The 24,579-nt window shown below is 48.5% G+C and overlaps 1 long non-coding RNA gene across 4 annotated transcripts; it reads right to left on the reverse strand.

Annotated features, from left to right (window-relative positions):
• Window positions 1-366: 366 nt before the first annotated feature.
• Window positions 367-24,436, reverse strand: LOC102148843 (uncharacterized). 4 transcript variants are annotated; one of them, XR_011428805.1, is made up of 10 exons: window positions 24,302-24,436; window positions 22,868-23,008; window positions 20,682-20,750; window positions 20,536-20,612; window positions 18,446-18,506; window positions 18,013-18,117; window positions 10,353-10,469; window positions 3,554-3,722; window positions 2,671-2,785; window positions 367-1,315 (listed from the first exon to the last, which is right to left on the reverse strand). It is a non-coding gene; the product is annotated as an uncharacterized lncRNA (long non-coding RNA). The 4 variants fall into 4 exon arrangements; XR_011428806.1 differs by lacking the exons at window positions 18,013-18,117; window positions 18,446-18,506; window positions 20,536-20,612 and having other exon boundaries at window positions 2,671-2,790; XR_011428803.1 differs by lacking the exons at window positions 2,671-2,785; window positions 3,554-3,722; window positions 18,013-18,117; window positions 20,536-20,612.
• Window positions 24,437-24,579: the final 143 nt, after the last annotated feature.

Raw genomic sequence — 24,579 nt, forward strand, 5'->3', positions numbered from 1 at the left:
ATGATAACAATATTCACCTCATAGGGTTGGCATGAGGATTAAGCGGTGTAATGGGTGTTAAAGAACTTTACAAACTGTAAAGGGCTAAGGAAACGGCAATTGTTCGTCTCTAGTCACGATCAGTCCCTCCTCCAGCTCTGCCTTTGATCTCATGACTCTTCCACGCAGTGGGCAGTGGAACCCAGCTCTGGCCCTGCCACACAGAGAAATGGTGGCTGACAAATCCGGTTCTGACTGACTCCAGCTTTTAAGGCCTCATTCGTCAAATGTCTTGGTTTGTTCATTGTGTCTTGCTCATGTTAGCCTTACAACTCCAAGCTTATGGTTACCTACTTGTATGTAATATAAAACAAAAATTCATGTTGCTTACAATTGAAAAATAAGTACATTTATAACATCAAAGCTCAAGATACAAATGGAGGGAAAAATCAGACACATCACTGCAGGAGGAAAAGGACAATTATAGCAGACATCCAGGTTAAGCTGGCTACTGCAGTTAAGTGCCCTTGGCAATGATCCTCGTTTTCCAGACTTGCCCTCCTCAGCCCACAAAGGGGGAGGGTTGGAGTGGAACCCTCCCATCTCTGTCTGTCTCTCTCTCTCTCAGAGAGGAGGACTAACCAAGGAAATGAGTGCCAGCAGGGGGTCGCTGAGTCAGGGGCACTGTGATGCAGTCACTGCCTCATGCTCCTTGGTCTCACTGGAGCAGGACAGGCTCCTGCTCTCTGCTCCCTGAGTTTCTATGATAAGCCACCTGCCCATGGAATCACCCCTCATTGTCCCCCCAACCCCGACCACCACCACCCAGCAGGACGGTCACCATTTCCCCACTGCTCCTACCCCGCTAGGTTTCTAGAAGTAGACCCACAATCTTTTCCTTGCAGTAGCTTAATAAGTAGACTCAGCATCTTCTGGGCAGAACATGCAGGTCCCAATGTCTAGCTCAGGGAGGGAATAGGAGGTCCCACTTCATTCCCATACAGAGGTTAAAAGAGAACCTGTAGTTTTGGAAGCTTACTTCACCATCAGTTAAGCTAATAGGCTGATGGGCATTTGGCTAATGGTCGGGTCGTCTTCCCAATCACCCTGAAAAAGGAGGAGAGATGGTTTTAGAGTCCTTACTTCCAGCAAACACGGATGCGAACAATGAGCTTCTGATAGCCAAGGTATCATTATTTGATCACAAATGGAAATACGGCTGAAGTTAAAGAGGAATATGTCCTGATACAAGGGAACATGAGTAGTCCAATGGATGAGGTCATCAATAATGCTTTAGCAGAAGATGCCAAAAGAGTCTTTTTTGTTTTGTAATAGTCTGTAATAAAAGTTAAAGACATAGTATTAATTTATAATTCAACGTAAAGGAACTAAACTAATGTAATTCAAACCTATTTCTGTGTGTTGACCCAATCAGATACCAGGATAGCACTTAACTCATTGTCTTAATCATGTTTTCAGCAAGAATAAATAGCAGACAATTTAGAATTAAACTCATGCACTCCCATATTCTATGGAAATAAAAACTGGTATGACCTTTCGGAAAACAATTTGGGAGTATGTATTGAGAGTCTCAATAATGCTCCTCTCATTAGCAATTCCACTTCTGGGGATCTATCTTAAGGGAAATAAATTTTTAAAAAGTTATATGCTTAAATGTATTAAGTAAATCATGGTATATAAATGATGAAAGATCATGCAGTGATATGAAATGAAGTTTATGTGGCTATCATGTTAAATAGAAAAAGTGAATAAAATTGTATATGTACAATGATCATAACCATGTAAAATCACGAAAGAAAAAGAAGAAAAATATGAGGCTGGCCCAGTGGTGTAGTGGTTAAGTTCGCATGCTCTGCTTTGGCGGCCTGGGGTTTGCCAGTTTGGATCCCGGGCACAGACCTGCACACTGCTCATTAAGCCACGCTGTGGTGGCATCCCACAAACAAAATAGAGGAAGACTGGCACAGATGTTAGCTCAGGGCCAATCTTCCTCACCAGAAAAAAGAAGAAAAAAAAGAAGAAGAAAAATATCAAATAATGAGGATGCTATCTTTCACATTTTCTGTATTTTTCTATTTCATTAATGAGCATATATTATGTTATAATTGGAAATAAAATAAACTTTATTGTTAATATGTATATATATATCAGCTGTCCATAGATCCTCATACTTTAGATACCAGCCTGGAAGACAACAGAGCTGACATTCTGTTCCAAAAATTGAGAGCTATACTTACTGCCTCACCCTGGGGAGGGGGCATCTCACTCCCACCCACAAGGACACCCACTGTTGCTAGTGGGCAGCATGTCCCTTGTTTTGAACTAGGAGCTTTGGAGGTGACTGGACACATTTGGCCATCTCAGGGCAACTGTGGGCTCCCTGAGGGCAAGAGACAGATTCCTCCACTTTTTCTATTTTGCTCCCAGGGCTCGACTGTAGCTTGTCACCTGCCAGGAGACCAGCGAGTCGTAATGATTTGTCTAGCTGCTTCACTAAGAACGTCACAGGGACTCAAGCCATAGTTCCTAAATGATTGAATGATGAAATAGATATCAGTTAACCTCTTGACTAGAAGTACAGTTATGCATCGCTTAACAACGGGGATACGCTCTAAGAAATGCATCATGAGGCGATTGTGTCATTGTGCGAACATCACAGAGTGTACTTACACAAACCTGGATAGTATAGCCTCCTACACATCTAGGCTGTATGATGCTAGTCATATGGGACCACTGTCACATATGCAGTCTGTCGTTGACCGAAATGTCCTTACGTGGAGCATGACTGTACTGAAAGAACGAAAAAACTCCTACATATGCTTCCAGTTACAGCTCAGCAGTCCCCGCTCGACCGCACTGCCCTTGCTGCACCCACCCCACCCCACATGCCCCTGTGGCTTGGTACAGACCCCGACTGCACACTTGACTCATTCCAGCCTTGAAGCAATGTGTTTGTCTGACTCCCTCACTTGACTCTGAGCTCCTCGGGACAAGGTTGTACATTCATTTTTTTAAATCTGCCTCTAAGGTTATTAGTGCAGAGTCTGGGACATAATTCATTCAACATGACACATAACGGGGTTCAGCCAATGTTTGCAAATGAAGGAAGAAATGAACGCAGGACAAGCATATCTGAGTACCAACGAGCCATCCAGCCCTAGTCAGGGGCAGTGTCTGTGGGCACTGAGGACCCCCGGGAGAATTAGCCTAACTCCCAGCACACTTCATTGCAATCCATCGTTTCCTTGTTTCTCTTCCTTTAGATCATAGCTGCCACAAGGGCAGAGGCTGTGTCTGTCTTATTCAGCCCAAACTCCAGCAACTCACGTAATACCAACTCAATAGATTTCTGTCAAAGGAACAAATGGATGGTAAGGGAACCCCATCTGCAGTTTTGATTTCCTCCAGCTGTGGTTACTCACTGAACAAACGGCACGTTACATGTGGTGGTGTGCAGCCTGCCCCTTCACTGCCCTTTCTCCCGTTTTTTATTGAGAGCTAAGGAACACTATCGAGAACTGGTGAGGGCTTTCTCTCCTCAGCTGAAGATCACCTGGAGACTTGAGCAAGCGCTGTAGCAGGTCCTCCACAAAAGAAGCCTCGAAGGAGAACGTTAACTCTCCCCGAGCAGGTGGCTGAGCAACAGGCAACAGAAACCATTCACCCCAGTGATGTCCTCAGAGTCGTACGGAGGTCTTCGAACCTCCTATACAAACGATTTCCTTAGAAAAGACAAGGGGAAACAACAAAAAGAAAGGAGATCCCTGAAGCTTTGAGACGAAATCAGTTACGGGACATAGGGCTCTATCACATTTTGCAAAAAGACGTCATAGGCTGTCCCTTGCTCAGCCCTACAACAGCCAATGGCTCAGTTATAAATGAATTTATAGATATAGGGGGCTCTGAGCCCCTACCCCAAGGCCAGACTTCCTTCCTTATGCATTCACTGACTCCAGCTCTCATTGGAAACATCTTTTTTGATGCAACAGCCTAAAGCATCCTGAAGCAGACATTTTCCAACTTAGTACCTAAGAGTCAACATGCAGACTCCCCAGACCCATCCCCAAGACTCTGGCTCAGTGGGTTTGGAATGGGAGGCTAGAATCTGCATCTTAACAAACTCCCCCAGGAAATTCTGAGGTCTAAGGCCTATGCTTTGAAAATATCGCTCTTCTAGTCCCAGGACAAAACTCCCCTCCCTTCTTCCCCAGGCCACTGGCTGAGCTCCCTTCTTCCCTACGACTCTCTCAGCCCCCTGGACAGACATCTCCTAAGGCACAAGTCACACTGGCATCAATGAACTGTGACATTGTCTTTATTTCCCCAACACATCACACAGTGCATGGCCTATAGGGGCATTTAGAAAATGTCTGTTGAATGAATGAATGAATAAGTCAATGAATGAGTGAGAAGATGAATGAATTTAACATCACTGAAAATAATGAAATCCCTTTCAGTTTCCCCCCAATTTTCCCAACTCTAACTTGAGGAAACCATGACTTACTCTTCAAGATCATTTTTCGTTCTTCTCATCTTCGTGGTGATCTTTCAGAGACATTAACTGGGAATCCAGGACCAGCGGTGAAAAGCAGTTCCACAAATAAATAAAACCTAAGGAGGCCATCTGGTCATCCGCCAAAGCCCAGAGAACATTGTTTTCCACATCAAAGATTTGTGGATCACAGAGTTCCATAAGTGTTGCTGCTGTGGTACCCATGCCGGAGAAATGGTGCCAGAACCTTCTTTTCCCCGCAGGAAAGGCCTAGTAAGGTAGGCCAGATTTAGGGAAGGATGGAGGAGCTAATGGTTTGCCCTTCTCCCCATCTACTGCTGAGGGAAGCCGTGGGCTGGAAATCCAGGTTGGGAAGTTAATGGTGAATTTTGAATTAAAACACAATAAGCCCCTCATTTCTTCCCCATTGATATCTTCCATTCTTAAGGCTGAAAAAAAAAGAACCCTTCCCCCTCATGCAAGACTGCCCAGCCTTAATCAGAACCTTAAGCTGCTGTCACTCACCCATGTTGTAGGCACAGTGACAATGATCAGGTTAGGTGTTCAGAACAGTATGATGTAAGTGGGGCTTGTGATGAAAGAGTTGCTGACAGACAGTGCAAGCCGACACCATGAGAACTGCCTGGGCTATGATGTCATTTGCTTTAACAGGTAGGCTGGTCTGTTTTCTTAGCCCTGACATTCGATGCCCTGCCAGTTATTCAATAACCAGAAATGAGGTGGGTCCTACAAATTCCTCAATCTCCTTGAGGATTGAGGGGGAAGGGCCATGCTTCCTTGATCAAGGGCACCAGAGGAGCAGCCAGAGCTGGAAATCTGCCCCCAGGAGGATGGCTCGATGAAACAAAGCAAGAGGAAGATATGCAGAAGCAAGAGGCATCATTTCTGTGGAGAGATGGACAATGACTCTGCACCATATTTAACCCAGATAATCATGCCCCCTCCTAGAGGGGGAAGTAACAGTCACCGTCACACTGAACAGTATGCAAGCTCTCAGGTCAAACTTAGCAGCCTACTCTCAGCAAATTAGCCTTAAAAAAGATGAAGACTAAGGGGGGAGCTTTTTTTGTTTGTCTGGGGGGAGGATGTTTGCTTTTTGATTTGTTTGTTTCAGTATCGAATATATGCCACACATATAACCCAACATACCAAGCTTTTAGAGCTTTAAATACATGAAATATTTTGGTGAGAAACTATAGTTAACGCTTCCAAAAAGTAAGTTCAAGCCAAAGAGCTTTTCCCATGAACGTTTCACAGAAGTTAAAGGAAAAGAGGTCATAGATTTTCCTTTTACGCATAATATCGAGGGTGGGGTGGTTACCAGTTTCCCAGAGCTGCCATAACAAAGTACCGCAAACTGGGGGGGCTGAAAACAACAGGCATTTCTGGTCTCACAGTTCTGGAGTCTGGAAGGCTGACATCAAGGAGTCAGCTGGGCCACGCTCCCTCGGAAACCCATAGGGGAGAATCCTGGCTTGCCTCTGCTAGCTTCCGGTGTTTGCCAGCATTCTTTAGAGTGCCTTGGTTTGTAGATGCATCAGTCCATCCTCTGCTTCCATGGTCGCACGGCCACCTTCTCCCTGTGTGTCTCTGCTTCTGTGTCTCTTCTCCATCCTACTCCAGTTTGACCTCATTTTAGCTAATTACATCTGCAACAACCCTGCCACAAATCTTTAATAATCCTTATTTCTAAATAAGGTCTCATCCTAAGGTACCGGGGGTTAGAACTTCAATATGTTTTTTTCAGAGGACACAATTCAGCTGATAACAGGTGACAACAACCAACAGTTGTAATCAGCCCAGCTCGTAAGAGGAAAACCCAGAGCCCACGGCGTCCACACAGCTCCAGCCAGTCCTGGGAAGGCCCTGAGCTACGGGTACATCTGTGCTTCCTCCCAAAGAGGGGAGCAAGCCATTCATTCACGAATCCTCTCAGCAAATATTCACCAAGCTCCTACTAAGTGTCCTACACGTGCTGGCTGAGGGTTAGAGAGATGAGACAAGGCACCGGTTATCGGCGAAGGATATTAGAAGTAAGACACTGGGTAGTTCTGTAATTCTTTGTTCGATTTTTGTTCTTTGAACTTTGGTTCAACTTTGCTCCAGCAGTTTAAGGGCAGATACTCTGCCCCAGGCAGTCTGTGCACCAGGTCCACGTGCTCATAATCATTTGTGGAACTGGGCTGCAGGGAGCCTTTGAAAAAAGAGAAAAATAAGCATACAAATGGTTAAAGAACAATGTGCTCCAGGTTACAGGAGACAAGGTCCAGAAGCCAGGGAGGCACAGGGAAGAATCATAAGATTCTAGAGTTGGAGAGAATTTTTCAGAGCATCTTAGCTGGTAGTTTTCAAACTTAAACACAAAAACCAATGGAAGACTTTCTTTGAACGGAATCTCGTGAGGCCGTGCAATGCATGCACAGGCAGAAGCCGTCCGTTCTGGTAGGACGATGAGAGGGCTTGCAAGGCCCCCCTGCTCAGCGCCACCTCCAGGCTCTGACCCTGCACTCCTAGGCAGGAAACTCCTCCTCCAGCATTGGCTGGAAACGATTAGACCACTGATGGGGAAACTGAAGCCCAGAGAGGTGGCAACGAATGCCATCTTCGCGTACACCGTGAGTCTACAGAGGAGGTCGGACCAGAACTCAGATCCTTCTCTAACTTCCAGTCCAAAGCTTTCTGCACTACCTCACGTTCTTAGGGTAAAGTGGACAAGAAGATGGGGTTTCACAACCCTCTGGTCTCCCTTTAAATCCAGACAGACTCTCCTCTCCTGTGGCCTCCTCCTTGGCCCCACATTGCATTTCCTGGCAGGGACATACACAGCACTGGCTCCTGGGCAGGAACTCGGATCCTCTTCCCCTGGAGGCAGCGGAAGGGACTCAATGACTCTCTGGGTCTCTCCCGGCCCAGATACTGCAGCTGCAATTAGGCTGCCTTGCCCTATAAGCTGAGGAAGACTTTAAACTCCCTGGGAATTAGCCGGCTCCCATGACGGCCCCCATGCCACTGGAGAGGAGAAAAACCAAGGCTTTAAAGGCACAAACAGGGAGTCGTTTCTCCACAAGATTGCTCTGAATCCAGCTTTTTCTGATCCACATAACTGACAGAGACAGAAGGAGTTGGGGAGACGCATAGGCTTTCAAAAGGAGATTTCCAACTCAGTTTGGGACAGTTTAGAAATCCATACCCAAAAAACAACACCTGAAGCCCAGATTTCTTAGCCCAATCGACCCAACCCTGGGAGAACCTTCCAAGGAGGCAGGGTCTCCTCACGAGGTGTCTTGTCCACAGCTGAGGTCAGTTTGGCCTCCGACCATTGAAATTACTCTCCAAGACTCTCTGCCACCTTCGAGGAAGCTGACTCCAGAGTCACCTTCCTGCCAGTCAAAGGAAGGACAGCGGTTTGGAGAAGTCCCCAGAAAGTGGTGCCTGTAGGAGTGACAACAGGCCTTGACGTGTGTATTCAAGACCTCTGGGTTCCAGTCTGGGCTCTGCCACTTACTACGAGGTGACATGGGACCAATCTCTTGACTACTCTTGAACCTGCCTCGCCCCCCTAAATTGGGGGTTTACTCACCATTCCTTCAACAGGCACTCATTGCATACTGCTCGTGTGCTGCGTGAGGTGTAGAGCTGTGGTAAATTTGCCCCTCTCCACTGCACAGGCTCTCGTGAGAATCAGACTATCAGGCATCTGAGAGTGGCTTGTCAACGGTGGTGATATTAAAATGCTGTTTCCACTGTAAGACGACCATGGAGTGGGAGACATTTCGCTAGCATGTCCTTTACTCCTGCAGACCACATTGTCTAATTTTATGCCAAAATAATGTGATTCGATCTCACATTTTTCACTACTTTCCATCACGCCACCCATTTTGATGGCTGAGTTGGCACCTGAAAAACCATGAGCCATGCAAACAGGCATTCTTCAATTTTTCTTAAAAATGGTGCATGGCATGGACTTTGCCTTATTCATCCTGCATTCCCAGCAGAGCCAGGCACACAGTAGGTACTCAATAAATATGCTGAAGGAATGAATGAATGAATGGGAAATCTTGCCTCCAAAGAGGAGAATTAGTAAATTTAGAACTAAAAGGAAGGACAACTCTTCTATGAGTCTCTTTTACCCATCTGCCAATAGATCAGCATCCTCTCTAACACTTTCCTGGCTACCGTGAGTGACTCCAGGTGACAGGTTCCCTCTGTGCCTATGGCATGAAAACTCTCTGGTCCAGTGGACATTGTGTGTTGTCCAGCAGCCAGGCCCAACTTCCGTCTCCTGACATCTTCCTGTTACACCAGTTGCACAAAAGGGAGTGGGCGATGCGTGTGTCCCCTGCCACCCTCATGCTAACTGCCAGGGCCAAGTGGAATATTTTCATCCAGGCTTTCTCCCCCTCTCTTTATTCTTTTAAGCTTCTTCTAGTGATAAAAGCTGAAGCAAATTGAAATTGGCAGCTCTGTGGTCTTCCAGCAATAGGAAAAGTACTAGAGATCATGTGAACCACACTTTTGAAAACTTAAAAAAAAAAAATCTAATCTTGGCTCAATAAAAACGACATCATGTCACTGTGATCGGCAGGGGGAAAGACTTGAAAGTCGCTGGCAGTGGCCCAGCAGAGTTCAGGGGTTCTGCTGGCTGTGCTGAATTCCCACGGGAAAGGTAGAGGGAGCAGACTGCCTTTCAGGTGAGCCTCTGAGCCACAAGAAGGAGTGGGGAGGGAGCATAAAGCTCCCCCCCAAAACCTCGCTGTCATCTCCGGGGCATTCCTGCAATCGCAGCTCAGGGGCTGGCCTCCTCCGCCCCTTCTCCCACCGGCCTTTCTTCCTGATGTAGCTTTTGGCTGTGCTCCTCTCTCTGGCTGGCTGATTTTGAGGGATAGACAACAGCCAACCTGGGAAATCTCGATGACAACGACTCTCCCCGTGAGGGCACAGACCCGGAGCCAAAGAGGGTGGTACCAGATGCCCCAATTCCACTCGAGTGTGGAGTCTTTGCAAACTCACCCCTATGTGGTCTGAGCCAAAGACAACAATAAACACTGCAGGTTGGCTGTGCTGCAGCCGGCCCTTCTGCCCGGGAGCTCCTTTAGCCCTGGGAGGTGCAGTCCTGGAGGCTGGCTGGTATTCACAGTGCCTCAGCTTACCTTCAATTGGTAGTTATTGTCTGCTACCAGCCACTGACTGTTCATTAGTAATCCCCGGATGGGTATATAAGGGAAGGAGAAGAGTAATTGCCTCTGGGACAGGGTTTGCAGGATGGGGCCACAGATGAAAGGGTCACTTTCAGGATCAACCCTTTTGTACTGCTTGAAATTTTTTTTTTTTTTGAGGAAGATTGGCCCTGAGCTATCATCCGTGCCCATCTTCCTCTATTTTATATGTGGGACGCCTGCCACAGCATGGCTTGACGAGCGGTGTGTAGGTCTGTGCCTGAGATCTGAACCAGCGAACCCCAGGCCACTGAAGCAGAATGTGTGAACTTAATCACTGTGCCACAGGGCCAGCCCCATCGAAATTTTTAACTATACGCATTTTCAAGTTAAATCAACCAATAGATAAAGAGACAAAAATCCATTGGCAGTAAATGACCCCTCAGTGATGCCTGCTTTTCCCTCTACCCTTCATCTGACTTCTCAAACTGGAGTACACAGGACCCCCAGGAGTACAGAGTGGCCCAAGAAGAGAAAATTTGGAATTTCAATTTTACTTGAAGGGTTGGGCAGAGGGAAAGGCCGAAACACTATTTTTATGTCAAAAGAAATAGGAATAGATGTGGAATATAATGCAAATGTACTTGGATGATTAAGAGGAAAGATAATATTTTCATTCTTACCATATGCCATATACCAGCAAACCAACCGCCAAGCTGATGAAGCACCTCATGCCTGTTCTCATGTTTGAGGGGCCCTGAGGCTGCAGGGGTCTTTAAGGCCAGGTCTGTCTCCAGGGGCTGCACACGTGAAACAGAGCATAGTTAGTGTCCTGGACCAAGAGAGGAGAAGTTCAGAGACTGGGGCTGGGGGTAGCAGAACTGAGCCAGGAACGATGGAAGGATCTTGACTGGCAGAGACCACTGAGGGGCGAGAGATTGTGAGCAAATGTTGGTGGGGGGTTGACCTGAGCGGAACGGGGCAGAAAGAAGTGTGTGGTGCATGCGGAGAGAAGAAAGGCGGACGCAGAAAACAGAAGGCCCCGATGAGGGGTGGCAGAGCTTAGAGTCCACGTGGCCAGCCAGTGCTTCTCAAACTTGTTCCTGAAGCCCCACTTCAAGGTGGAGGGGGGAGGATACATGCCGTGGGGCTTGAGGAGGTGGCCTGAAGCTGCTGGCCACAAGGGAGACTTTCCTGGCAATGAATGGCATAGCTTCCTAAGCATGGTCTCCTTCCCTCCATCCTTGTCTACCAGACCAGCTGAAGAGATCTTTTAATAATGTGAAGCGCATCACGTGACCCCATTGCTCAAAACCTTGCAATGGCTCCTGCCTCCCTCAGAGCAGTAGCCAAGTCATTAGAATGGCCCCATGCCTGCACCATCTGTCCTTGTCACTCTGCTTCTCCTCCCTCTCACTCCTCTTCCCACTCACTCTGGCCTCCCGGCTTTCCTAGAGCACGCAGGCGTGGTCCTGCCTCAGAACCTTTGCACCTGCTGTTTCTTCTCTTTACAAAGCTCCCCCCTTATACACCCCAGATATTCACACGCTGGTTCCCTCCCCAGTTGTAAGTCTTCTCTCTAAGGCCTATGCTGACCACGCAATTTAAACCTGTACCTCCCAGCATTTCCCTTCTCCCCTCATGACTTGATTTCTCTCTATAGTACTTGTCACCTTTTAATACTATCTAACCCATTGACTTATTTTGCTTGTCTATCTCTCCATCTAAAATTTAAGCTCCAAAAGAGTATGAATTTTTAAATTTCTACTTTATTACAATATAACATCATGTAACCCCTCCTTAAGAAGAGTTCCAGGGGCTGGCCCCATGGCCAAGTGTTTAAGTTTGTGCGCTCCACTTCGGTGGCCCAGGGTTTCACTGGTTCGGATCCTGGGTGTGGACATGGCACGGCTCATCAGGCCACGCTGAGGCAGCGTCCTACATCCCACAACTAGAAGGACCCACAACTAAAAATATACAACTATGTACTGGGGGGGATTCAGGGAGAAAAAGCAGAAAAAACAAAAAAAGAAGATTGGCAACAGTTGTTAGCTCAGGTGCCAATCTTTAAAAAAAAGAGTTCCAATTAATAAATGTGGAAGGAACGAGGGAAATGGAAATTCACTATTAGATTACCACAGTGTTCATTGCCACAGGCAAGATCCTTTGACAGACTAAACTTAGTGGGCAGAAGCGTAAGCAGAAAGAGCATATTTGCATAGTCTTAAAGATGGCCCCCAAAACATTGAGGAAATACAAAGGGAAAAAAATCTTGACTTTACAGTGAGCAATACTGGCAGAAACCATCTTAACCTGTGATCATGGTTTACAACAGCGCTGAGATAGAGTCACAAGCCGCACAACAACATTTCAGCCAATGACAGACTGCTTATACGATAGTGATCCCATAAGATTAGTACCATGCTGCCTAGGTGTGTATAGGCTATACCATCTAGGTTTGTGTAGTTACACTCTAGGAATGTTCACACAATGAGAAAATCAACTAAACAACGCATTTCCCAGAACGTATCCATGTCGTTGAACACCACGTGACTACAGAGCAACATCATGTAGCCCCTGACCTGGGAAGGGCAAATCACCTCAGGGCGTTCTTCCCAATAACACAGCTCCTCGATGCAATCACGAGAAAAACCTCAGACAGAAGCCAGTGGAGGACATCCTACAAAACTAACTAGTGCTCTTAAAAGTGTCGTGAAAGACAAGGAAAGACTGAGGAACTGCCACAGAGTGACGGAGACTAAGGAGACAAGACAACCGAACGCACTGTATTCTTGGATGAGGTCCTGAAACACAAGGGCAAAAGAACATTAGTAGAAAAAATCGTGAAATCGTGTAACAAGTCTGTAGTTTATAGTATCGTACCAAGATTATTTTCTTACTTTTGATGATCATTCCACAGTTATATAAGATGGCATCATAAGGGAAGCTGGTTAAGGGTATAAGAGAGCTCTACTACTTTTGCAACTTTTCTGTAAGTCTAAAATTATCTCAAAATAAAACATCTTTTTAAAAGAATCGTCAGGGGCAAATTTGGCACTTTTTTCACTAAACTCTAGGCTTTGGGGGAGAAAGAAGGGAAAATAAGTCTAGCAGTTTCTATTAAAAGTGGAACTCTGGAAGAAGGGTTTATGCAGACGGTTGCTCAAGCTACAAGCCAGGTGTCATCTTTTGACTCCTCCTTCCCCATCGTGGTCCAGTCAGTCACCAATCTCTTAATCTCTTGAATCCATTCTCTCTAGCCCACCGGCCCCACTTTAATTAAGGCAGGTCTCCAACTCCCGCTCTGGGTTCCCGCTGGAGCCTTGCCTTGCTTCAGGTGAAAACCGAAGAGGGTAGCAAGTGAGACTCAAGAGAAAGGGGGTCCCTAAAGACCCTTTTGCAAACCACTGACATGGAGTGACCAGACAGGTGGGAAGAAAAGGAATGCATGTGACATAGAGATGGAGGGGAAAAGTGGCCTCACAACTATCAGCAAGTGAAAGGAAAAATCTATACAACTCGAAAGCCTGCGTTTGGTCATTCTACACAATCTTTACCCCGTGAGAGACAGCAGTGGGCCCCACACAGGGTATCAAAGACTCAGATCCCACGTTATCGCCAGGTTTTACTCAAAGAACTCAGCATATTTGTGTGTGTTTTTTTTAATCTCCCCCTTTTATTTATTGTCTCAGGGTAAACACTTGTGATTCATAAATGCCTTAAGAGTGAATCAGTATTCTCCTGTTCAAACCAGCAGAGGCCACATCAAACAATAGCCCACAAGGTATTATTAATCATTAAAGAGGCACATATAAGAACACTCAAGCCAGGGAGCCATTTTTCTTTGCTTTCTTGTCTTTTTTTTTTTTTTTTTAAGGAAATTAACAAAGAGCAAACCTTGACTTTGACCTATTCAGAAAAAAGGTGTTTGGGTTTTTTTGTTTTGTTTTTTTTTTACCTTTAAAAAGTTAGTCAAATTCAAGGCTAAGAGGGCAAATATTTCAGGTGGGAAAATGCTCCTTCCTTTGGGGTCTTCCTTCGGCCATTAAACAATGGCCTGGATTTCAAATGGTAGCACTAGCTTTTTTCACGTTCACATGCCCCAGACAAATGGAGGTTCTCAGCCATGGTCGGTAGCTGCAAGAGTCCACGGCAGCATTGCTATGCTGTAGCCACAACCTGGCTGCAAACTAACAGATGGTGGGGAAGTTCAGATCACACCTGCTCCATCAAGAAGAAAGCAAGGCCTGTCAAACACACCTTGAGCACAACCATCCTGGGGCCTCCTCTGCCCCTCCCTTCTCCTATATACAGTAAGCAAGGTCCTCTAGGTTCGAAGATGGGGCGCCCCCCAACTATGGAAGGCAGATCAATGGTATCACCTTCCACAGACATACAAGTGCTAAAACCTTAGCGACTTAAAAATAATATTTCTTCTCACTTTCTCATAGGAAGCATCTCTGACGAAAAGACAGCTGAATAGACAGATGAGCAATCTAGCATGTGCCATCGTGGGCCCGCAGAACTAGGAGGGTCATGTGGCCCAGTGGATGCCAGTTGTCCTGACATAACTGTTAAGAGCACTACCTTTCACTCTCAAAAGTGTCCCTGATAAATGATATGGTCACCTGCGGGAACGCCAGCAGGAAAGGTCTCAGACATTTATCTTTCCCACCAATCTTATCTTGCACAAGTGAGACTGGGATCCAGGGAGGGCCTGCCCATGTTTACTCTCCTGGATTAAGTGTCCCTGCAGCCCTTCCCATTCCTTCCTGTGGGGGGAGGGTTCGCCCACACATCCTGTGCACCAGGCCCATGCTGATGCCCTTGCCTCTATCCCCAACTCTCCTTTCCATGAGAAAATGAGAGTTTCAATTATTCAGGGCAGGGCTACCCCAAGCTCTGCATGTGCCCACACACCACAGTGATCGTGGTAGAGACCATTCCTCCCTGGACAAGAAGAAGGAGCCAGATAATTCTTTAGGTTTCTCCTCCTCTCACAGCCTGGGATTCATAAAAGACTGGCCGAAGCTTTTGATCTGTCAAATACTCAGGGACCAATTTACCACAGTGGCTGTCCATCCATTTCTTCGAGAATATTAATATCTCATGATTTTTTTAAAAAACGCACGAGGGTACGTACCTGTCTCACATGTCAGAGATACATATATAGCAATGATAAAAGCAGCTGGCAACTTATATTGTATTTACAATATGCCAGGCACTATTCTAAGCACATTACATAAATTAGTCCTCATAACAGTCTTATACAGTAAGTACCATGAATGCCTCCCCATTTCACAGGTAAGTAAATCGAGGTACAGAATGGTGATGTCACATAGCAAGAAGGCCAACAAGCTAGAACAGGAACCCAGGCAGTGTGGCTCCAGAATCTGCCTTTTAGCCACCTACTATAGTTTTTCCTGAACATATACAGAGATATGTGTTCAACATTCCTAACAGAAATAATCACCAGGGCAGTCAAATCTCAGCTGTAAAACACTTGAAGTTCACAGGGGACGGTGCTATTTAAATATAAGAGGCCATTTCACCTCGACTTTATAGCCTCCTTTATCGATATCACTCAACATCGTAAAACAACAGGTGTGTTGGGGTGCTCTGTAAAAACAGGTGTTTTTGTGTGCCGTATTTACACTTATTTAACCCAGTGTGTCTAGGCATGACTACTAGGTACTTCTTGGTTATACAGAATCTTCCATGAGGGGTTGGCATGAAAATAGAGAATGAGGGCAGATGAAGAGGTAATCAGTGGTCCTTCCTCAGGACGTTTTGTGGGCGCCAAGACCACCTGGGTGACTGCCCACCAGAGTCACCTTTCCCAAGTGTCCCCCTTCTCATTTTTTTTTTTGCCAGTTTTCCAGAAGGACCAGTGATGTCCCCACTGGCCTTTTTTTCCTTTCCATCTGCTGCCCAGTGGTGGAACACCCCTGCTTAAATCTTACTTATTAACTATACGTAGATACGGCACACCGCGATTACAGTAGAATTGTTTGGGAGCTCAGTATCTCACTTCTTCCCACGTACCTTACCCTGGGAATTGCTTTGTACTTTCGGATTGCCATGTGGTGGTGTGTCTTTAATAACCATCAATAAAGATAGGCCTGGGAAAACACGGACAGCCACAGACTCCTCTGAATTCACCTGATTGCAACAGAGTAGAAGTGTCTGCAGGGGATCCCAGCTGCCCAGAGGTGGTCACCAGGAGTGGTCAAAGTCAACCCACCCCTTTGATTCAGCAACCAAAGAAAATCTGGCAAAATATGCTGACTCTCTGAGGGTTCCACTGAATCGCTAATAAAACATATTTCCTTAAGTCAAAGTTCATTCATGCATATATTCTCCCAATATTCGGGGGTGCCTACCCTGTGAAGGGCGTTATACTGGAGACCATAAGGAGCTTTGTAGCTTCTTTATCAGGGAAGCAATAGAGGTGAAGAATGTGGGAAGTAAAGGGGACATTTTTATAACATAAACTGGAGATGTCACCATTGCACAGATGAATAGCATTGGAATAGCAAGCAGGGATGCAAGCAACTGTCAAAATAGGTGTGTAATTCTTCCTTTTACATAGTAGGTGCCAAAAATATTCATTGAACTGAATTAATTCAAGTTAAGTTCAGGCAATTGAGAATTGGATGGTTTTAACCCTGACTCTACTCTCTGACTACCATCCATACAGGTTCACTGGATACAAAGAAAACAAGCGGGGAGCCCACCCCTCGGTCCAGATGACAGGTGGGTCTAGACACCACATCTAGGTCTGCCCCGAGTGCAGTCCTGCCCACTTTGTGGACAGGTGAGGAGGGTATAGAGGTTGAATAACCACCCAGGACAAGGAGATCCGATACTTGAACTTGAGTATTGGGTCCCTCCGGGACTGTGGGAGCCTATCGAGATAAAGACCACCGCTAGATGTGTGTATGATACATGCAGGGCTTGGCAACCTCCTCCAGGAGCCAGCAATGCTCTGGGACTTTATCAAGGGACTTCCCTGGGTCAGGCAAGCCTGCCACACTCGAGCATGTTACAACAGAGCTCACCCTCCCTGGCTCCTCTCAGATTTCAGTTAACGCTGGCCTGTGGAAATCCAGCCCTGCAAGAGGAGAGGTTTCTTCTCCCTGCCTCACGTAACGTCTCCTGCTGAGTGGGACTGAGGGGACCCAGAACGCACCGCACTGTGTGGGCGGTTGCCCACAGTGGTCAGGGAGCCAGAGGTGAACCCTTGGTCCTTGGTTCTTTCCCTGGTGCTACAAGGATTCTATGTGCTTGCCTCCCCCTTGGTCCTGAGCACCCTCACCCCGCCACCTCCTCTCCGCGACCACCACCCTCAGCCTGGCTACAGAACAGGATGCAGTCTCCCCACTGTCCCTGTTCCCTGCCATCACCCCCGAACAATCCTACAATCCCTTTCAGTCTATGGGATTTTATGTTATGCCTATAGCAGTACAGACAGCATGGAACAAAGCTAGTGAGTAAGGAGAAGGGACGCAGTTTCCAGTATCCTACAGGGGCCCTCAGTCACAGAGCTGGGCTCCCTTTTTAAGCTCTTTCCAAGAAGCCCCTCAGAGGCCTTGGTTGCTGAACTAAGCAGCTCTAGCCTCAGCCCAGGGGAGACTATGGTCATCCCCTTTCCGTGTCTTTTCCAGAACCTGCTCAGTCATCTTCTTGCTAAGTGGGATTCCTTCCCCTCACCTCTCCCTCCCTCCTGGCTTCGCTCCACGAGAAAGGACCTTTCCTCCTTGCTCCAAAGATGCCCTCTGGATCACTGACATTCTATACCAAATTGACAGTCATCTCCCTTGTCCCCTCTGTTCCAGTTTCTGGAAATCTTATTCTTCCCTGTGGCTGAGAAAGAAAAGTTGGTTCTCTCCTGCCCTCTAAGCTCCCTGCCCTGCCTTTTCTCTCTAGAGGTACTGTTTTCCAGAAAGCTCATCTATTCTATATCCTATGCCCCCAACAGCCCATGGTCCAACCAAGTGTCTCCTGCACTGATGGCTTGAATCCTCTCTCCCTCTCTGGGCCTTCCACCAAAGTCCCTATAATCTAGATCATAAGGCTAGACATGAGGACAAAATGCTGTAATGGACTAGCAAGTGCCTGGTAAACTGTCAAGTACTACAAGACTGGGGGAGAGGTACTGCCAACGGTGGGAGAGACCAGAAGGTCCCAACCCCACTGGAACCCACCAGAGTCTTAAGCTGCAGTCGTGGTAGCCACCTGGACCATCTTCTCTTCTTCCCTAAGCCTGGTATCTAATAGGAAAATATATCTTTCACATGCAAATATCATTTATCGACCACTTGGGATCCTTATTTTTCTCACCTCTCCCTCGGCTAAATGTGAAGTCAGCCAGCAGCTCAATGTCTTTGTGCTCCAATGCCTTCTCGATATTCCTAGCATCACATCTTCTTTGGTTCTGATAAAAACCTAGTATTGATGGAGAAGATTCAGGGGACCAGAAATATTCTCTCTCCCAACTTTCTTTTTAGAGAACAAATAAGAGAAGCAGGTGGGCAATTATAAGAAAGAAGGGATGACATGTGACTTGGCTTGGTTGACTGAGAGGCAGGATGACAATTCTGTGTGGTCCCTGTGAGTGGCTTCTTATCTGCTGGAACTTAGAAATCAAGACCTCTTTTTTTCCAGAGGTTATAGAGGGATGAGCAAATCCAAGAGAGAATCACAGTGCAGCAAGCCTGGAATTTAACCTTGTTCTGTGCTGGGCATGTTTCGCCACACTACCACAGTCACTCACCAGCAGGCAGCTCTGGTCCTCAACTGGAAAATCCATCTTTGGTGGTAACGTTAGTCACTTCCTGTGGACGATATTTCAAAATGTTCTTCTCCTATAGAGATAGAGTGGGGCCTGTTTCTGGACTAGTGGGCAGGAAACCTGAGCCTAACTCTGGTTTTGCTATTCCCTCTCTGGGGAGGCTGTCTGACCTTGGGCAAGTCACATCTTCCTGGGCTGTTTTCCCATGCATTCAATGAATGGACCAACTCAGCCCCCTCTTTGGTCCCTTCGCCGCCTTCCCTCACCCCGTTTCTACAAGCTGAGAAATGAGGGAAGGATAACAATGATGGCAATTTTAATTAAAAGTCTGTTGTACAAATTCATCTCACATCACTTTCAGGTCCTAAGTTTTACCCAAATGGTCTTCCTGGCTAGCTGAGTTTTTTGGTTTTGTTTTTTATTTTTTTTGAGAAATGTGATCTGATGTCACAGTTGGAGCAGCCATCTGCAAGGCAAAGAAATGCATGTCCTGGGTTTAAAGGGGCTAGGCTTCATCCCACCTTCCTGAGCCTGCCAGAGGCCCCAGTGCAATTCTGAGCCTTTCACACACAAGCGTGCAAACCAGCGTGCCTGCAACCCCTCAGGAACGGCCTCCTTCATCCCTGGGCTTGCAGGCTCGTTTCCCTGCAGCCCTGCTCACAGGGGAAAAGGTTAAGCTACAAGCACACTTAGAACCTTCCCACCAATGCCGCTGTGGCTGAGCCAAATGTGGGAGTTAAGCCATTCCAGAGGGCCCTGCCCCCACGCCACTGGGAAAGGCTTTCTTGGCAACCATCCTCCTTCAGAGCCCATTAGAAAAGGCACATTCCCTTGGGCTCACTGGTTCTGGTCAAGTTTTCCAAGGGGAGTGACGGGGGTGGCAGAAAGCATTACAGGCTGCTATCAGCCCATGTCAAAAGCTTGTGTTTTCCACTGCCACCCCTAGCTTGCCCTTCAAGGTCCCAGCTCAGCCAGAAACCAACCAGGCAGTTTTCTTCAACTTATTTTTATCAAAGATGGAATGCAAAGTTGCAGTTGTGTCTAATGCCTCTGCATGGCAACCAGGGCTCTTGCTCCAAGCATTCCTGAATCTTCTTCTCTCCGTAGACACTTGGCTCTCTGGCCTAACCCTTTCTCCATCCAAAACTTGGGTGCAGAGCAGCTCAAGTGCTTCAGAATTAAGGGAAAAAAATGTTCTGGAAATTCACAGTCTCTTTATTAATGTCTGTTTTAAAGCCAGGTTCTGGCGGTGACCACAACTCCAAAACCCCATCCTAAATTTATCAAGGACCCCAGCACTGTGGGGTGGTGGAAAGAGCTCTGAGCTGGCTTCTGACCCCCACTCTGGCCATGGAGTGCTGTAGGCCCTTGAGCTAGCCCCTTGCCCTCTCTGGGGCTTAGAGTACCCCCTTGTAAGCAGAAATTGCCTGGATCAGTTTCCTCAACCATTTTGGGTCACAAAAAGCTTTGAGATTCTGCTGAAAGCTATGAATCCTCTCCTCAGGAAAAAGAAAAAGTGATGCATTGGTTCATTTATTCAAAAAGTATTTATGAAGTTCCTGCTAAATACGCATGTAGAGAAGTAATTTTGAATTCTATTTCAGGAGCTTAATAGGCCCCCTGGGGATTCATCCATGAACCTTAAGGTAAGAAATCCTGGTTATGGATTCTGCTGTGACCAGCATATATGGAGTCTTATCTAGAAGACCATAGTAATGCTTCTAGTAAAGGATCATAAAACTACCAGTCAGGCGGATGCCAGTAAACAGAGGCAGAGAGGCAGTCATTATGCACGTGACCCCTGGCTTCCCTCTCCTTCCCGGTGCCCCCACCCGGCATGCATGCGGGCTGACACGCGTGCATACCCGGTGAGGAATGTGCTGTTTCTGGGCACGCAGACCACAGGGAGCTGGCTGCAGCCCTGGAGAGACGACAAACATCTCTTCTCTCCTGGACTTTATTTTTCTCACGGTCTCTGAAAGGGCTGAGATCAGGTGATACGTGGGGGACGGCTCCCTGTACAGGTGCGGAGCAGGTCCTGGGAGGAGAAAATCCACCCAGTGTGTACTTACTGGAGGCTCTTTCAATGGCCCTCCCAGGATAGCTCTTGGCAGGGCAGCTACCACGTCTCTGGCAGGCTGCAGGGAATCTGAGTGTGAGAAAGTCAGTCAAGCGGAGGAAAAGGGAAAAAAGAGCTTCAAGTCCTCAGGCAAAATACCTTTTTTCTTCTTCTGCGCTCTCTCTCCTCTCTGTAGCTTTCAACCAAACCCACAAACCATTCCGATACCTAAGGACAAAAGAGAGTCTCACCAGAGGCAGGTATTTATGGTTTAAAGCAAACAGGTGATGCAATAAGACAGAAAAATCACCCTTCGCGGGGCAGATGGGGGGGGGGGGGCGGGGGAAGGAGACAGGGCTGTATTTATGGGGCACCATGCAGCGGGATCAAAGAAGTGACTTCCACGGATGAACATGGTTCAATTTTCTCTTTGCTTTGGGACAGAGGGAGGATGACTGAAAAATAAAGGTGGTTTCTGTCCCAGAGGAGCCTTCCAAACCCAAAAGTCTTCTCCCGAGCTTACGAGCTTAGTTCTCCATGTGAGAAGGGGTGGGGAGAGTATCCATGAGTGCTATTTTCACTGCCCAGGATAACGACACTGAAAAACAGTCTATGCACACATTTGCAAAGAAACTTTCTTCTTGAATGACAAGGGTGGAGAGCTGGAGATTTCCTGGATTGGTTTTTTCCTTTGTTTGGCCCAGACTCAAATTCATGGCAAATTTTTGGTTACTTGACCGACCCGTTTGTCTATCTAAAAATGTGTGTGTCCGTGATTTGTCCATTCTACCAGTCTAAGCAATAAACTCCGAAAGTGGCAATAAACGAGTTGCTTATTAACTATCTGACCAATAAGGCCGCTTCAGGCAGTGCAGAGAGACCCTGACTTGACTATATGCAACATTCTCCACGCACCTTCAGGGGGCTTCAGGAGAGGACAATCAGAGACAAACAAGGCTCCTAGGCTACAGGGACAGCGGGTGGCATACTAGGCTAGTCAATTAGGGCCCAGGAGCGGACAGCAGTCAATGTTGCAGCAGAGCATAGTGGAGGAAGTCACTGGCTCTGTTGGGTTTGGGGGCAACCTGGAAAAGGTTAACATGCTTCCGCGGGAAAAGTTTAGCTCCTTGGAGAAATCTGGATCAATGTATTTATGCAGTTTTTAAAAAGTCAGATGCTGAGCAGAAGCATTTTAAGAAGCTTCCAGAGTGTGCATGGCAGAAAGGAGGGTAACTTCAGAGGCTCGTCACCTTTCACCAAGGGGATGTCAAACACACAGGAAAACTCCACTTCTTTCAAAAGCAACAGACAATTTTCTGTCATCACCACTTTTCCATCTGTTTAAAATAAGAAAGATAAGTCCTCCCCCATTGGCCCAGGTTGCAGGTCAACAAAGGAGGCATTGTTCATCATTTCTGCAGAACATGATAGCGCACAGCCCACTCTGCAGAGTGTTAAGGAAACACCAAAAATCCCAGAGATTAGCCGGAGGGGCCGGAGTGAGTAAGCGAAGCCTGCAATGAGGTAAAGGTTTGGCTGCAGACTCGAGGGCTGTCCTGGAAGATGGAAATGAGGCTTGGAAGGTAAATACGGTCAGAGGCACAACGATTCCTTAGTTAGACTCCCGATCATGGGGGAACATGGCATTAAAGGGAAGGCAGGTTTCTGCTGAACTTGGAACACTGGACATGTGCAGTCAATGCCCAGGTGAGCTGGTTCTAGGCAGGTGTTTCCGGGGGAGAGTCAGTCTACACCTGTCACTTAGGAGCCTCCTTTACTGGCTTGAACCTCCTCACAGGCTTTCTGCCTCCAAACCCTACCAGCCACTCTCCAGACCTTTGCCAGAGTTGTCTTTCTAAAAGAGAACCTGGACATCCCTTCTCTGCTCAAGAGCATTTCATAGCTCTCCACGGTCTACAGATAAGTCCAAAGTCCTTCAGCAGGACGGTTAAGGGTCTTGTGACATGGCCTCGAGCCTCCTCCTTCTGTCCCTTCTTATACTCCTGCCTGTCACACACCCTGGGCCCCAGACCACAGGCCCTGAATGAGGACCTCAAGCTCCAGAGTCTAGGCCCTTAACATCATGGGTACTCCCATCCTCTCCAGCCCACCCATGGCACACCAGAATTCCAATGCCCCAATCTTACCTATTTTTCAAGACACAAGGCACAGGCCACTTCCTCCAGGAAGTTTTCCAGGGTACCCCAACTTATGAGTAATTTATTCTAAACCTCCACAGCATTTTACTTCTATCTAGACACAGAACAGTCTCTCTTGAACCTAGGACCTACCACAGGAATACACAGGAAACAGACAGATGTTAGCTGAGCTCATGAGTATAGTACCTCTAGGCTGTACACCTCTTGAGGGCAGTAACTATTTTTTCATCCCTGGATCCCCAGTAGACTCGCAATGCTGTGGCCCATACAGGTGTAGTTTAGTGTTTCTTTTAGGTTCTCCTGATCTCTCAGGCCATCATCCAAGCCCTAAGAGAAAGGAATAATAGAGGAATGCCCAGTCATCAATCAAAAACTCAGTGTCTGTCTGCCTCCAGAATTGACTGGAAACTCCTCTCAGGCTGCCACTGTCTCTCTCATCGTCGTAATCCCAGGGTTTAACACACTGTCTGGCACGGTGCGTGCGTTCCATAATGAAAGAAAGAGAGGGGCTCGCCCAAGGTCACCCAGAGTCAGGAACCACTGAATCTCATCCGGGACGAGATCTGGTGAAATCATTTACAACATTATCTCAGTGGGGAGCTCGGAGGAAGGAAGGAATGAAGTGTCTGAGAAATGTGTGCCAGGCCTCCGGTGGCCTCCAAGCCTGGGAGGGCGGGGGTCCGACATCAAACAAGACGCTCGGCTCCTGGGCTGCCCCGAGCCGCCCGAGCAGCAGCGCGCCGAGCTCCCGGGCGGCGGGAAGGGCGGAGGGGGTGGGGGCGCGGGGGCCGGCGACCCGGGCAGGCAGGCGGGCGGGCGGCGGCGGTGGCGGCCGGCTGGCCGGGGCAGTGCGCGTCGCCCGCCCCGCGCGGCAAATCCCCCAGGGAGGCCGCCGCCAGAGCCCTGGCGCTCCCGGCCCGGCGCCCGCCACGTGGCACCCGGCGGCGGCGGCGGCGGCTCCTCCCGGCGCGCGGCCCGGCCAGCCGGCAGCACGCAGCCGCCCGCGCCGCCCACCTCCTCCCGGCCGCCCGCCGGCGGCCTCCCGGGCGCAGCGCGGGGGAGCTGCCTGGCCGCCCTGGGCCCCGAGAAGGAGCGGGCGGCGCGAAGACGCTTTAACCGCAGCCGCCGAGCGGAGGCAGGAGGCTGACCCGGCCGCTTCCTAAGTGCGGTCAGGCATCTCGTGACCGCGGCGGGCGCCGGGGCCCCGCGGGAGGAGGGAGGAGGGAGGAGGTGGGGAGGGCCGGGGCAAGGATCAAACCAGAAGGCCCCCACCTCTCCCCCGGGCTGTTGCTAGTGAGGCTTTTCGAGTTAAAACCCCAAGCCCGAAATCAGGGGTGGAGTGGGGCACTGGAATAATTCCCCACTCTCCACCCTGGGGCGTGCGCTCCCCGCCCGGAAGGGCTGACCTTGGCCGGGGGGAGGCGGGAGGGGGGCGGTGGTGGTAAGCGCCGGGACTCGGCTCCCAGCCCGCCGCCCCCTCGGATTCCTGGCCCGGCGGGGGCCGGAGGAGGGGGCCCCCGGACACACACACACACCCCACACGCAGCGCGCGCCAATGAGCCCCGGCCAGGCGCAGGGGGCGGGGTTTTCCCAGGCTCGAGCACAGCAGCTGCTATTTACCTTCTTGGCTTCTCCCGGGGACCAGGAACCAGCCCCCGCGCTCCGCCGCCCGCCGCCGCCCCCCGCCTCCCTGCCCCCGGGGCGCGCGCACACACACTCACACACGCATGCACACACACATCCTCCCGGCCCGGCCGCAGCCGCGGCGGCAATAAAACATCCTGGCACGTGCTTCGGCTCCAGGCGCGCCCTCGCCGGCCGGCTGATGTCAAACTGCAGCTCGGCTGGTGTAGCTCTTAAAGGGCCCGCGCGCGCCGGGTGCCGAGGCTGCCTCGGCC

The sequence above is a fragment of the Equus caballus genome, chromosome 19, assembly GCF_041296265.1.
Source record: "Equus caballus isolate H_3958 breed thoroughbred chromosome 19, TB-T2T, whole genome shotgun sequence".
NCBI classification, from domain to species: Eukaryota; Metazoa; Chordata; class Mammalia; order Perissodactyla; family Equidae; genus Equus; species Equus caballus.